Source organism: Marmota monax, unplaced genomic scaffold (genome assembly GCF_021218885.2).
Source record: "Marmota monax isolate L192 unplaced genomic scaffold, Marmota_monax_Labrador192_F-V1.1 WCK01_AAM20220418_F8-fsc00028, whole genome shotgun sequence".
Classification (NCBI taxonomy): domain Eukaryota; kingdom Metazoa; phylum Chordata; class Mammalia; order Rodentia; family Sciuridae; genus Marmota; species Marmota monax.
In genome coordinates this window covers 15,175,810-15,190,136 of record NW_026694779.1, presented here as the reverse complement: position 1 = coordinate 15,190,136, position 14,327 = coordinate 15,175,810, and the positions used below count along the sequence as shown (strand labels likewise).

At 56.4% G+C, this 14,327-nt stretch overlaps 1 protein-coding gene across 10 annotated transcripts in view; it reads right to left on the bottom strand.

Annotated features, from left to right (window-relative positions):
* Positions 1–14,327, bottom strand: part of Foxp1 (forkhead box P1) — a 528,005-nt gene that overhangs the window by 90,631 nt on the left and 423,047 nt on the right. The window contains exon 1 of one of the 10 annotated variants that reach the window (XM_046425583.1): positions 1,941–2,037. The exons of the other annotated variants lie outside the window; for them this stretch is intronic. The gene's annotated coding sequence lies outside the window, so the exon portion shown is untranslated. Of the gene's footprint in view, positions 1–1,940; positions 2,038–14,327 lie in introns of those variants that run through there. 10 annotated transcript variants of the gene reach the window in all.

Here is a 14,327-nt window from a genome sequence, read left to right as displayed (position 1 = left end):
GAAAAAAGAAAAAATCTTTAGCAGTCTGGTATTGACCCCTGCTATTTTGTTTTGAAGGGGGGCGGGAATCAGGGCCGTGTGATCTTTCATCTCCAGAGATGTGTTTTTATTTGCATCATTTTCATATTTGTTGCTTATCTTCTGCCTTGGAAATGACAGGTGCTTGCAGTCTTGCTCCTGACAGGGCCACTACACAAATAACTGTCTTGCCTGAGAGGCTAATGTAGTACTAATGAACAATAAATCAACTTTGATTATCAAGTGTCAGCCCAATCGGCTCAAGGTTCAGCTACATCACACCCCAGAGTTAGCCAGCCAGTGTCTCTGGGTAGACAGTCTGTATTTTGGTTTCATTTTTACACACTTTTCACTGAAATGTGTCAGGCAGCAAAAAGCAGCACATAAACTAGGTAGAGACCTTTTTTTCAATTATGCAAAGGGTATCAATTAGGAGAGGCTTCTGTCTGCCTTTGGTCTGCTTAATGATGAGCCTGAACACCGAGCAGAGCATGGTATTCTTCTGCACAACAAAAACAGCCCCGCAGAAACCCTAAACTGGAATCTCAGCGGATCATGCTGGAGGTCTCCTTGACACTGACAGGCCAGCCTGAAGCCTCACGGCCACACAAGCCACCTCCTCCGCGTGCGCACACACCAGCTCCTGAACACCTATTACACAACACACACAGGGCACAACAGGGCCAATTCCCAAATAAAGACGTCACTTGCTTTAACTTAAGAAAAAAAATGGCTTCTTTAGCACTTCCTAATGATCAAGTACACGTTACATTTTTTTCCCTAAGCAGATTAGTCATTGATAGTATGATTCATATTTCCTGTTATCAGGCTTAATTTTTCCTCCAAATGTGTCACTTTTAGAATGTTGGAATCTATGGAAATTAGGTGATTTGCATTTTTAAATTGGCTTGATTAGAACATTTGGGCTGTTTGGACAAAGTATTAGCTATTTCAGTTTTAACTGGATGGCCCTGAAGGAGTTAATCCCAAAGAGGAAGAGTGTCTACGTACTTTGCCCCCCACTTTCTAAAGGTCTGCTCCTTCCCATCACCACACTTGGGAAGGAGGGGGCAAGTCCCCTTCCCACTGACCGTCGTCCTCCTGGCAGTCCTGACACTTGAGTTAGCTACATTCCCAGCCGGCTCAGCTGGGCGCACCGTGGCCCTGGCTCAGCCTGCGGCACTTCCAAACCCTAACCCCGCTCCCTACTTAATTAAAGTAACAGCAGAGACTTAGGACCCCCAACCATTTGGACCACTTGCCTGCCGGCCTGCATCCGTGGGGGGCTCCTCCTCCCCCCTCCCCTGCGCTGTGTGTGAACTCCTTGAATTTGAACAGCCACTCTCAAAATAGCCCAGACAGATATAGAAACAAACTATCAGAAGCAAAGAAACATCCACACGGGTTACACTCAGACTGAAGGCTCCTCGTCTATTTCACACGCTCTCGAGGTGACATAAATCACACCCCAGATATGTCCCCCAAATGCAGGGATGGTGAGGGCTTCACCAAAGTGGCTGCCTGAAGGCCAGACCGGCAGAAAACGAACTGCAGAGGGAGGAGAGGGAAAAAAGGCACAGAAAGAGAAGCACACAGGCAGGACTTCCTCCAACTCTCAACTACACCCCACCCATGAACATTAAAAAAAATAATAAATAAAGGCGAGCGAGCGCGCGAGCAGGGCAAATCTCCCCCCAGGAACGCAGGCCTCCGCCGCTGCCTCCCACCCTCCGCGGCCGCGGCCTCCACTTGGCAGCGCGCAACTCCGGTCCAAGTTGGGAAAGCGCGAGGAGGAGGAGGAGGAGGAGGTTGGAAGACTCAACTTGGGCGCCCTGGGCGCTCCAGCCTCCGCGGCGAGGCCCGGGAAGCCCGCGGCGCGGCCGGGAAGGGGCGGCGCGGCGAGGACGCGGCGCGGGACCCACCTGACACTCTCCATGTAGCCGCCAGGCGGGAGCCGGCTCGGGGCGCCCGCGGCCGGGCTGGGCGCGGGGCTCGGTGCGGCGTCTGCACGCGCGGGGCGCGGGCTCGCTCGGGCTGACAGCGCCGCGCCCCCCGCCCCGCCCGCTCCGCCAATCACAGCCGCCGCCCGCCGCCCGCGCCGCGCCCCACACAATGGGCTCCGGCCGGCCCCGGCCCCCTCCGCGGCAGGTGAAATCTCGGCCCGCGCTTTTGTCTCCGCAACTCCGCTCGGCGCGCTCCCCGCGCCCCGCCGCCCGCCCCGTGCGCCCCCGGGACACTGACCCGCAGCGGCCCGGCCGCCCGGCCTCGCCGGCGGGGACACCGGGCGCTGGCGGAGGGCGGCGAGGGCGAGCGGCGCTTTCCTCGAAAACGGCCGCCGCCGCACAACTTTCGCTTCACGTGGACGGGCCGCCGGCCCCGGCCTCCGCCGCCTCGCAGGGCCCGGCGCCACTTCCCCTCGGAGCGGCCGCGGCGAGGCCGGGCGCCGCTGCCCCGAGAGATGACCCTGCTGTCCCGTCCCCTCCCCAGCTGCCCGGCTGCAGCCACGGCCGAGCGGCTCCGGGCGCACGTCAAGGGGACAGTCGCCACCGGACAGGGTGGCTCTCCAGTGCCATCAGAAGCCCAGGGTGGTGGGTTTGTTTTTTCTTTTTCTGTTTAAAAAGGCACCGGTGAGCCGGTTTTTGGCTCCAGGATGGGAGAAGGGTGCTGGGTTGGTGTAGCCGACCTGGGCCTCAGGGAACCACAGCTCCACTAACCAGCGTCAGACTAGGAACTTTCAGGCCTGTATCAAGACACGTGTGTCTGCAGTTCGCACACTCACCCACCCATATTTATAGATATCCAAACAGTACTTATATACACTCCAACTTACAGAAGAATGTTTATATTTTTATTATTTTTCTCAAGATGTTCAAGGAAGAGGAGCAGTGATAAATGATTACCTATTTTCCCTCAATTAAAAAAAAAAAAAGGTTTAAAAAGGACAGCACAGCCTACCCAGTGATGGCAAGAGCTGAGTGTGTCTGGATTGGAGCACTCGCAGCCTCCACAGGGTAAGTGCAGAGCAGAGACTCCCCCATTAATCTGGATGCAAAGGACACAAAGTGGAGCAACTGGCCCTCCGTGCATGATCAGATGGGTACATGCAGGTCGATCCCCACCTTTGAGTGTTTTTCCTGTCACCTAACAAATTTATTAGTGGCATCTTTTCAGGTCATAAAAATGTGACCCCACCCTACCATGAATATTCAATACAGAACCAAATCCACTCTGTTGGGGGTGGGGGGACCTTAAATCTGCCAGAACATCCTGTCCCCTCCATCAAAAGTCCTCTTAAAGAGACAAGGTACTGCTGGGGTGGGGTGGGGGGGTTGCAGATCCCAAAGGAGGAAATAAAATATACGACGTTCTCTCCAACCAACGCACAGCGAAAAAGGGAAGTGGAACTGTGGCCATTTCGAAATACACAAGTGATTTTTTTTTCCAGTATTAAAATCAATTTGAGTTTTAATGTCTGTGAACAAAATGGGGTGCCCTCTGAATATGCCAGTTGTTTGTTTTAAAGCTCCAGGTCTTCAGGAGGAGGCATCCATAAAACTCATATGTGCTTTAACAACTAGGGCTGGCTGCCCTGCAGGCCGCGTTGATCGTCTCCAGGAGCATCAAAACAAACAACAAACAAGCAAACAAAAACACATTAAGGAGGCTCCTGACCCAGCTGTGCGGATGAGCCTCACCAAATAATTATAGAGTGATGCAAGGCAAGCGATTACTCAAGTATTAAATTGCATGGTGCTGTGGCTTCAAGCACCACGGGGCCCACAGGGCAGAGAAGGCCCGAGCTCTGCCGAGGCCCCATGGGGAGGTGGTGTTCCCAGGGCTGATGGTGAGGGTGAGGAGGGAGGGGACAAGATGGAGAGGGAAGTGGCTTAGCACACAAGCTCAGAAGCCACCTGGAGTCCAGTCCACCCTCCCTCCCAACAGACAGATGACACAGTGACTCAGAGACTACTTCTGGGCAAGAAAATGTACCATCAACGAGAAACCCACACCCTCTGCACAGCCCCCACCCGCCACGTGGGTTAGCACTGGCCTCTGGGCGTCCCCACTGGGCCCTGTGTGCCTGCCCTGGGTCTGGGACTCAGTGAACACTGGGCGAAACGAATTCATCACGTTAAACCATGAGTGGCTTAGGAGACACACTTACTGCCATTTTTGTCCCCATCAGCTCCAATGCCAGGGCATTTTGTTAAGGTGAGACAGAAGGGAAAAAAAGCATTTGGATGGGGGGTGGGGGTTGTTGCGGGAAGTGTGTGAGAAGGTGTCGGGCCCTACCTGAGTCGAAACTGCAATCCCGTTTTATAGAAGATGGCACTGGGGTTTAGAAAGGCAGAGTGGGTTTTTCCTCGGCTAAGAGTCAAGCAAACTCAGCACCACAGCCCACCACGGGAAGCAGGTTCTGGACAGTTAACAGGAAGAGAGGTCAATATTAAAGGAACACCTGGGTGAGGCGGGAGGCTCCTGTTTAAGGAAGAGTGAAGGAACACTAAATACCATACTTAAAAATATTTTTGATGCCCACATCCTAACACCCACAACAGACACAGTCTTGTTCAAACACCACATATTAAGAGACCTGTCAGTTGCTAAATGAGTCCATTGTGCGCCTGAGAAGAGATTACTGGGATCCCACCCCAACCCTAACCACCAAATAACACACCTGGGACTCCAGGCGTGGCGCGCCTTTGGCTCAGTCCTGAGCACGGGCCCTCCACGTGGAGGGCAGTGGGAGGCTTCATTGAGCTGGGGATGGAGATGAGAAGGTGGAGGAGAAGCCGCCTCTCACAGGACACTGCTTCACGTGACGGACAGGGCCCAGGGAGCCCTGAGCACGGCCACGGGACCTGGCACAGGTGCTTCTCAGCTTCCGCTGAGGGCCTGCTGGGCCAGAGCTGCTTGGAGCCAACCGGAGAAAGCACAGGAAGATGGTGGGAGAATGCACAGCCCGAGGAGAGGCGAGGTGTAATTCAAGTTCTAAACAGACTCGCCGCGAACACCTGTTTCCTTTCCCGGTCCTGATTAGTTCAGTCGAGAACCCAGGACATATTCCCGCATAACAGAACATAAGAGATTAGCCAGTTCATTCTTTGCCCGTAGAATAGCTGGGGCCACAGAAGTACAGAGCTCAGGCCCTCGCAGAACAGTCAGTGCTGGAGGCCGGCCAGGGAGGCCCCGACCTGATTGTGCCTTCCAAGGGCAGCCCGTCAGAGTTACTGGACTGCTGCAGCAATGCCCCATTCCTGAGAGCTGGGCACTGCCTCCAAGGAACCGTCATCCCATCTTGATTTAAATGGCGCTTTTACTTGAAAATATAAATTAATACATCATCCACCTACAGGGAGCCGAGGCCGCTCCATATCGATGCTGTTTATGCCACACTATGTCGGTGTTGACAATGACGCTAATTATGTTGTTTTTCTTCTGTGCCTGCTAGTTTGGCCAAGGGAGAAGCCTGAGAGATCCCACTATTCCTCGGGAGTTTAAATTTCTCTTTATGACATCCTCCAAATTGCCGTTCACATCTTCATTTAGTGCCACATTTTATAATGCCAGTGTCTCTGGGTAATTTATATATCCACAGCATGACATGTCAACATTCCGGTAACTTATGAACATGATAGGTACATGAGCTACAGAAAACATTTACCAAAAAGAGAGAGAGAGAGAAGAGAAATGCCTCACTCTAAAACTAAAGACGTTCATAAAACATCGCAGGTAAACAAAACCACTCGCAGAAAATAAAACGGGCGACATCCTGTCCTGCCCCTCCTCTAATTGACAGTAATAAATGGTCCTCTCTCATTTATGGCAGAACTAGAATCCCTTGTCTTAACACGACGTGGAAATTTATTAGCGGACTGCTTCTGTCAGGAGGTTAGGACTGATGACGCTGATCTGTGCAAAGTCCTGGAAGAGGTGCATGTTGGGGCAGGAAGGCATTCACCAGGAAGCCCCTCTTCTTCAGACCCCGGGGAAGACACTGCACCTCCACCAAGGTGACCCGTGCCTACCCCTCCCTCCTAAGGGCAGTAGTGCTTAGGTCCCACCTACACCACAGCCAGAACTGGGCACTGAAAATTCGTCTCATTAAAAATATTTTTTTTGACATTTAATTACGTAGCAATTGCTGATTACCACAGAAAGGCAACTGAGCCCCTTTCCTCAGGAGCCAGGGCCTTTCTGGAGACTGGGGCGCAGCAGGCCTGAGGGGAGGCCCAGGAGCCTGCCCCATCTTGCCCTCCCAGCGCAGCGCGGCTCCGCCCCCTCCCTGACCCTGGGCTGACACACCCTCGTGTCAAAACCCTTCTGACGCCTGCCCTCTGCTGGTAAGCCTGCCAGGGCCGGGAAATCTCCGGCACCTCAACTTACTCTGAAAGCCAGGCAGAGGAAGGACGGGGCCTGGACTGCTCACTGGAATGTCCAAATTAAGATACTGAACCAAAGCCGGAGGAGGGTCCCCTGGTGAAATATGGCCCCTTTAATGTAAAAACGCCCTTCGGTGTAGTCTGTGGCCTGCTCGCTCACAGCCCGGAGCGCCAAATTCTATATTTCAGCTCCCTAGGAGCTGACCGGCCGCGGGCCATCCTGCCTTCCTCAGCTGGCGATCCCTGGAGAGTCTGTGCATTCTCAATGAACACCCCCTTAGCAATAACGGGCCACTGTCCCCATTGCAGTGGTCCCCGAGGTTTTATGGCACAGCATGTTCAGCTGAGTGGAGTCCAGGTTTTCCTCTGGCACTCGGAAGACCTACAGCAGGGGCAGGGAGCACCGAAGACCTGCCTGTCCTTCCAGGGGGGGGAACAGCGAGGTGTGCAGCTGTTGGCTGGCGTGACTGGGGCGTGCTCCGGGGCCACCTCCTGCTCCCAGACCGCGTGGCCCTGCAGGCCAGGCTGGAGGCTGGAGGGAGGCTCAGGCACCAGGGCGGCGCGTCTCCACGCTGCTGTGCCAGGTTTAACAGAGCAAGTCCTGTCCCTGAGAGTGGGAAGCTCGAAGCCTAGACTCCAAACACACCTCCAAGACGGGAAGATCAAGTCAGCAGCTGCAATCTCTCCGCAGCCAGGAGCCCGCACTCCTGACTGAGCTTCAGATGTCGGGGGATGGATGCTCTGCGGAGAGCACCCCATTAGAACACCCCATCAGCCGAGAATCAATCTGGCGCTGGGGAAGCCCGCGCAGGGCTGCGGAATCCCCGCCAAAGATAACCAACCGCCTTCCGTGCTGTGCGGCACGGAGGGTCCGCTCCAAGGACATTTTCTGGGGCCCTATCTCTGCTCACAGCCGCTCAACTTGCCTTCCTTAGTAGTTACCAAGTGCACAAAATGCACGCAACCTAGCTTTAAAAGCAAAAGTTCAACCATTTGTTCTTGCTTTCTAGAAAAAAATGAGGAGGTCAGCTTTGGGGGGTCGGGGGTGGAAGTGGAGGACCAAGGAGAGGCTGTCGGGTGGGCAACCGGGACTGCACCCCCTCACCTTGAAGGCTCCTGTGGTGACCAAATAGTTCCACGCAGCAGACTTGTCCAACAGGCCAATCAAGAGACAGGAGGCCTCAGCATTCTGATAGGCCCTGGAGCGGTACAGGAGCCCTGGACAGGCTTAGGGCTCCGCCAGTGACTTGTCACGGATTACAGTGTGACTGCGCATGACTCACCTCCATTCCGAGCCTACACTTTCCCCCAAAGAGAAAGACGCCAGAGAAATCGCCTATGGTGCCTTTGACAATAACCACCACTTCATTACTGTCTTCTTCCCCTGAGCTAGGGCACTTACATCAGAAAAGGACTCCTGTCCAGGTGTTTTCTATGTAAAGTGAAGACCCCATATCAAACGCACAGCAATATGACTAAAGAGCCCAAGCAGGACTCCAGAGCCCAGAACCACGACAAAACCGCGACAGTCGGCAGCAGATCAGGACCCCAGACAAAAACCGCCTCAGGAGCACCATCCCAAAGCCCCTGCTGGGATCCCCTCTGGAAAACAAGCCCCGTGGACCCCGCCTGCCGTCCCGACAGTCCCTCCTGCCAGGACTTGGCAAGCTTCCTGAGCTGTCGGAGGTCTTCCTCCCCTGAAAGGACCCGACTTCCAAACGAGCTTGGTTCCCTCTGCTTGGGACCCCTGCCATCCCCAACCACCTTGGTGGTGTTCCTGTCCCTCACACCTGCTCCCCCAAGAACAGTCTCCGGACCCCTGGATGCCCCCAGAGCCACTGTGCTTCTGGGTGCTTCCGGCTGAAGGAGGGGTCAAGGCTTTAGGCGTCAGGTGGCCGAGGGGCGGCTCTTCCCTCCCAGGCTGGAGCCCAGCTGAGGTCTGGTGGAACAGCAAGGCCCCTTCTGAAGAAAAGCATCCCAAGAGTCCAGAGCCCAGCCTGCAGGCCGGCCAGTTATGCTTTATTATTTCACATGGCGTTTGGTCCCTCATGAGGAAGCCGGAAGCTCTCAGGTCACACAGAACTTCCCTCTCTTCAGACAAGTGGGCCATTGTGTCTGAACAACAGGAGGAATGTCTAATTGATCTTAATTAGATTCAGCCAGGTCCAGTTCTGAGATGGGTCAGGACACATCCAGGTGATGCCACAGCCCAGCAGGCCAGGCCTTAGGATCAGGGAGCCCTGCTCAGCTGTGCCCACACACCCTTGTCCCTCCAAGCCCCGTCCCTCTGCACTCCCGGCCCCTTCTCCCTTCGACTTCAGGGTCTCGCCTGCGCCCCTCCCGCCTCGCCTGACCTCCCTGGCCGATGGCCAAGGTACAACCTTGGTGGGAACAAGGCCTCCCAGGTGGCCACGCCTGGCTTCTCGCTCTCCCCCCACACGCGCCCCACCCCTGAAACAGGAGTCCTGTTGGCTGCCCTGCTCGGGGATGGCCACCTGCAGTCTGCAGCACAGGGCTGTGGCTGGAGCCCAGTATCTGCCCCTCGCGGGCCAAGCTGGGAGTCGTGGAAGTTCACGCTGTCTGCACTCCCTGTCTGTAGAGCAGGGCCACTACCTGCCTCACGTGGAGGCACACGTCATGATTTTTGACGGCTGTCAGCTTTCAAATCACGTTCCTTCACTCAGAAATACTGGTGTGAATCCTTGATCCAAGTGCTTGGCTGAGCAAGCCCTCCATGGTGGCAGCTGCTCGGGGACTGTCTGAGTGGCCTGGTTGGCAAATCAGAGAGCTAGGAAGTCACTCCTTCCTCTGGACCTCGGGCTCCTGCATTGGCCAGCCCACCTTCTGGTGACGGGAACTCAGGTGGCTTTGAGACCATGGCCCAGTAGGAGCAGGGGGTGGAGTGGAGCTGGGTCCTGGGACCTTGCACAGGGGTGGACAGAGGAAGGGCAAACCAGGGAAGGGCCAGGCCCGCGTGCAGGATGGCTGGGACACCAGCAAGGCCTGGGGAGGGGTGAGACAGGTATGCTGGCCCTGACACCTCTGAATCCCCTAAACCACCGCAGAGGCAGCTGCTACGGTGGACAGACGTGTGAACTGAGGCTGTGAGGACCAATGTCACTGACCAACGTCTCACAGGCAGTAACAGGCACGGAGACTTGACTGACCCCCACGCGGGGCCTTTGTCCCCGATGCCAAGCGGGAGACCCAGGTGCGGTCGGACTGAGCCTGGAGAACAGAGAAGCTGCCTGTGGAAATGGAGGGGACCAGGTGTCCTCAACTGGTCGTCACGGACACAACCTGAGACACTCCAAGGCACATTCGGTCGCCGATTAGCTTCTCTCACAGATGAGGGCGTGAGGGCCACCCTGGGCTGGCAGGAAGAGGCGGTGAGAAGACTGGGTGGGCCTTCCTCAGGGTTGCCCGTCTCTGCTGCCAGAGAGACCTCCCTCACCTCCTCCAACACGTTCATGGGCACCAGGCAGCGGCCGGGTCATGGCCTGGACAGTGCCCAGGCCCTCCTGGCAACACCATCTCAGGAGGGATGTGAAACACCAGGCCCGGGATTTCCTTTGCTTTTGATCATCAAGGCAGACAGCTTAGCATGGCGGCCCTGGGGAGGGGCTGCCACGGGTCCTCGTGCTGGCCAGGCCTTCCCTGACGCTCAGTGTCCTCATCTATGAAAAAACCAGCCCTGGCCGTCCACCCACAGGAGGCTTAGAGAGATGAAGCAGCCAGCCCTGGCCATGCCGGGAGCTCTTGAACGCTCCCCGCATCGGTCGTGGTCACCACACAGGTCCCTTCTGGTGCCTCAGTGATGTTCTGGGAGCCAGGATGTGATGTCCCTCTCCAAGATCCACCTCTTGGTCAGTAAGTGACAGCCTGCACCGGCCCACCGGACGGCTCTGGAGGACTCGTCTGGCCAGTGTCTACCAACTAACTGCACGTCAGACGAACTGGGGGACCTTTGCCTGTGACATTAACATATTGTCTTGTCTTATCTCATGGTGGGCTCTGTCTGCAGAAGGGAAAGCCTTTGTGGGGTCCCAGCTGGAGGCTCCAGGGGAGCTCAGCCTGTGCCCTCAGAGCGTCCAGTCCTGGTGGCCTGGTGGGCGGAGTGTGGGACCTCTCCAGGTTCCCGGCCTCCTCCTACCTGAAGGAACAGGCCTTTCAGGCCTCTCAGGCACATGGGGTGGCACCAGCTGCTATCATTTTTTTTCAGTTGTTGATGAACTTTTTTGTTTTTGTTTTGATTTTTTTGGGTTCTAGAAATCGAACTCAGGGGCACTTGACCACTGAGCCCCATCCCCAGCCCTATTTTGGATTTTATTTAGAGACAGGGTCTCACTGAGGTGCTTTGCGCCTCGCTGTTGCTGAGGCTGGCTTTGAACTCGTGGTCCTCCTGCCTCGGCCTCCCCAGCCTCTGAGATGACGGCCTTTATTTTATTCATTTATTTTTAATGCTGAGATTTGAACCCAGTGCCTCACACGTGTGAGGCCAGCGCTCTCCACTGAGCCCCAGCCCCAGAACCCCAGCTGTTACCTGGTTGGTCATTTATAGACACAGAACAGAGAAGAGGGGGCTCCTTCTGGACCTAAGGGGAGGAGGGACCTTCTAGAATGAGGTGACGTCTGGGCTGAATATCGGAGGGGACTTGTCACTGGGGACTGCGATGGCCTGGCCTTTGAGGCACTTAAGATTCATGCCCGAGCTACCTTCCCATGACAGCCCATCCCTCTTCTTCTCTTTCCCAGGGACAGTAGACCCGTCCCTCCTCACTCTCCCGTGCTGAACACGGCCTGTCCTCCTCCTGACTCACGGGCCCCTCCTCCCGGGTCACCGGGTGCCGTCTTCACCGTTGCCCTGGCCTGAGCTCAGCGCTGCGTCCTCAGCACTCCAGGCAGAGGCTTGATCCAGTGGGCCTGAACGGGCCTTGAGAATGTTCTGGAAGGACAGTCTGCCTCCCCACAGGGATTGGAAATCACTGACATAAAACTAAGGAGACACAGGCGGCTGAGTAGAGCAGCAGACGGAGCTTGAGGGGACGTCACATCCGGGGCCACTTCCACGCCTCAGGGTTTCCTTGCAGACCCTGGTGAGCCCCAGGGCAGCAGCCGGGTGACACCATGGTTCACGTCTGCTGCCCTCCCCAACATGGCCGCCCTGGCCTGCGGGTCCAGCCTCACTGTCCTTAGGAGCTGAGCGGAGGGGTGGGTGAGAGCCCGGACCCTGCAGGACAGCGGCGTCTGAAGAGAAGGCCCCCCATCGGGCAGACCACCCCAACCAAGGACCACCATATGCATGTCAGAGTGGCAGGGCCGCAGCGTCCTCCCGCCCCAGCGCAGTCACCTGGGACCACCTGCTGACCTTCGGACATTCACTCTCTGCGCCGGTCAGTTCAGCATTTCACCAGACAGCAAATGAGCCCCCAAGTGCCAGCCTCTCTGTACACCAGGGAGACTGACTGCCTCCCCAGGGACTGAGGTGTCACTGAGCACCACTGTACAACATAGAGTGACCTCCCAAGCAAACGCCCTTCTGCATATAGCATCAGTGACCAGTCCTTTGGAAGTTCAAATACAAAACAACTGCAGAGCCACGGCGGCTCAGATGAGACGCAGGTAAGCAGACTTTACCGCGGGGGTCAACCTGGACCATGCAGTCCCAAGGACAGCACCCACCAAGGAGACGGCCGGCCAGACGATGGGAAAACCACCGTCTTCCATCAGCCTTCCTGTCTCGTCCAATGACAAGAAGCCCAGGTGAGGGACAGGACAGGCAGGGGAGGCAGTTTCTGAGCGGCTGCCTGCCTGGGGTACCTGCACGGGTGTGAGCACTCGAGGGTCTCCTCTGCCCACCGCTCTGCCCCCAGAGCTCCTCACTGACTCGCCCCAGGGAGGAGGCAGCCCCTGTTTGTGGCCCCTGAACATTCCCACCATGCGGTAGCAACCCTGACCCCTGGACACGACCCCCTCCTGCTTCACCACCTGGACTCGAGGAGCTACTGGCTCAGGCCCAGGCTCCTCCCAATGGAGGTCACCGCTGGGCCCTGCAGGACCTCTGTCTTTCCAACACACCCTACAGAGCCCTGACCTTTGCCCTTTCCCCCCAAGTACTAGATAGGTTCTGGCTTTTGTTTTGGGGGTGCTGGGGATGGAACCCGATTCTTGCACCTGCAAACAAGCGTGTCCCCCCCGGCCACCCAGGCCCTCGGTGTGGGTCTGTTTGAAGCTCACAGCCAGTACCTGATGGTGATCAGCGAGCTTCGCCCCTGACCACCTTTGAATGGACTGCCCAGCCACGAGCACGGCAGCCAGGCATCCTCTGTCCACATCAGAGCAGATGATGGCAGGGCCTTTAGCCCTCATTACTCTAAGGGCCAGTCCCAAGTCCTTGGTGGCCACTAGCCCAGGTCCCCAGGGCCCCCTCCTGGCCTTCCCATCACCTCCCAGCTGTCAGGCCATCTGCTGGGCTGCAGCCGACCTCTCCACACGGTGGGTGACGTCCAGCGGTCCCACTTCACTTCCACCACAGCTGTCCACCTGGAGCCCCCGTCCCAGCCTGTCACAGGTCACTCTTCCCCACCCTCACTCAACAGGTGCCATTTCCACCAAGGCTGAGTTCCAGAGACCACACGGTCAAGCTATGCCATGTGGGTTCTCCGCGCCCGTGGGGGGCAGCCTCTCCCAACACCCCAACTCAGGGCTCCTGTGGCTTGAGAGCTACCACGTCCTGCTTCCCCACGGTGCCTGCTCCCGCAGTGGGGAGCAGAGAGGAGCCAGCCCTCAGCACCTGGTTCTTAGCAGGTGCGTCCCGTGAACGTCTTTGGGGTGCCCGAGTAAGTGGGCCTGCCCAGTCTCTGCCACACCCCGGAAAAGATGCCCCGGTCTGCGTTTCCTCAAGACCACAAGGGTCTGGAACCTCGCCCTCCCTGAGCTTGACGCCTGTTACCTGGCCTCGCCAGGTTCTAGAGATGCCAGGGCAGTTGGCATGGCACGGGCAGGACGTGCCCTACTCCCCCCCCCCCCCCCCGTCCCAACATGGACCACACATGCCTCTTCTGTCACCTCACAGCCCGCGTTCTCCTTTCTGCAGAAACAAACGTGGCTAGAGAAATTTCCAAATTAAAACCTGGCAATGGTTTCTGTATTCTTGTTTCCTAAACCTATAAATCAAAACTGTCTAAACAGGTCATAAACGTTCCTCAGCAATATAATGGGGAAAGTTCTGATTTATGGTGCCGGTAGAATAATTTTAAATAATTACATAAGAGTTTTGAAAAATGCAATTAACACCTTTAGGAGTTTTGTTTTTTTGTTGTTGTTTTTTTTTTTTTTTAAATGAAAATGAATCTCGGGAGATGACTGTTCCCAGACATAAAGATAGCCAGTTACAAAATAAAAACACTGCGGCCAGATGCCAACCTGTCCCTCCTCCACCCGCACAGACCGGGCAGGGCTGTGCCATCTGAGATGGGCATCCACCAGCAGGGAGTGTCACATGTCACTCGTGGACATGGAGGGCATGTCACCAGCCCTGCCGATGTGCTGGGCTCGGGCACTGCTGGGACACCATCACACTGCCCTTTGGAACACTTCAGACTGTCCTCCCTGCTCTGGTCAGTCTGCCCATGTTCTCTCCTTCCTCTTTTTCTTCATCTCCTCCCTCGACACCCAGAGGAGGTCACTGGACACCCTCCTTAACCCGACGCTATCCGGAACCAACGGGGCCTGGTCTCCTCTGGCTTTCCCCCCTCTGTGCAGGAGCCGGCCGTCACCAGTTCACTCAGAGGACCACCTTCCGAGCTCACGAAGACACCTGGTTATCCCCTGCCCCTTGCTCCTCTGAGCTTCGGCTGCACAGACGTCAACCTGCGGGGGAGGCCCAGACGGCCTCCGGGGAGGCTGGTGTGGTCACCAGATGCC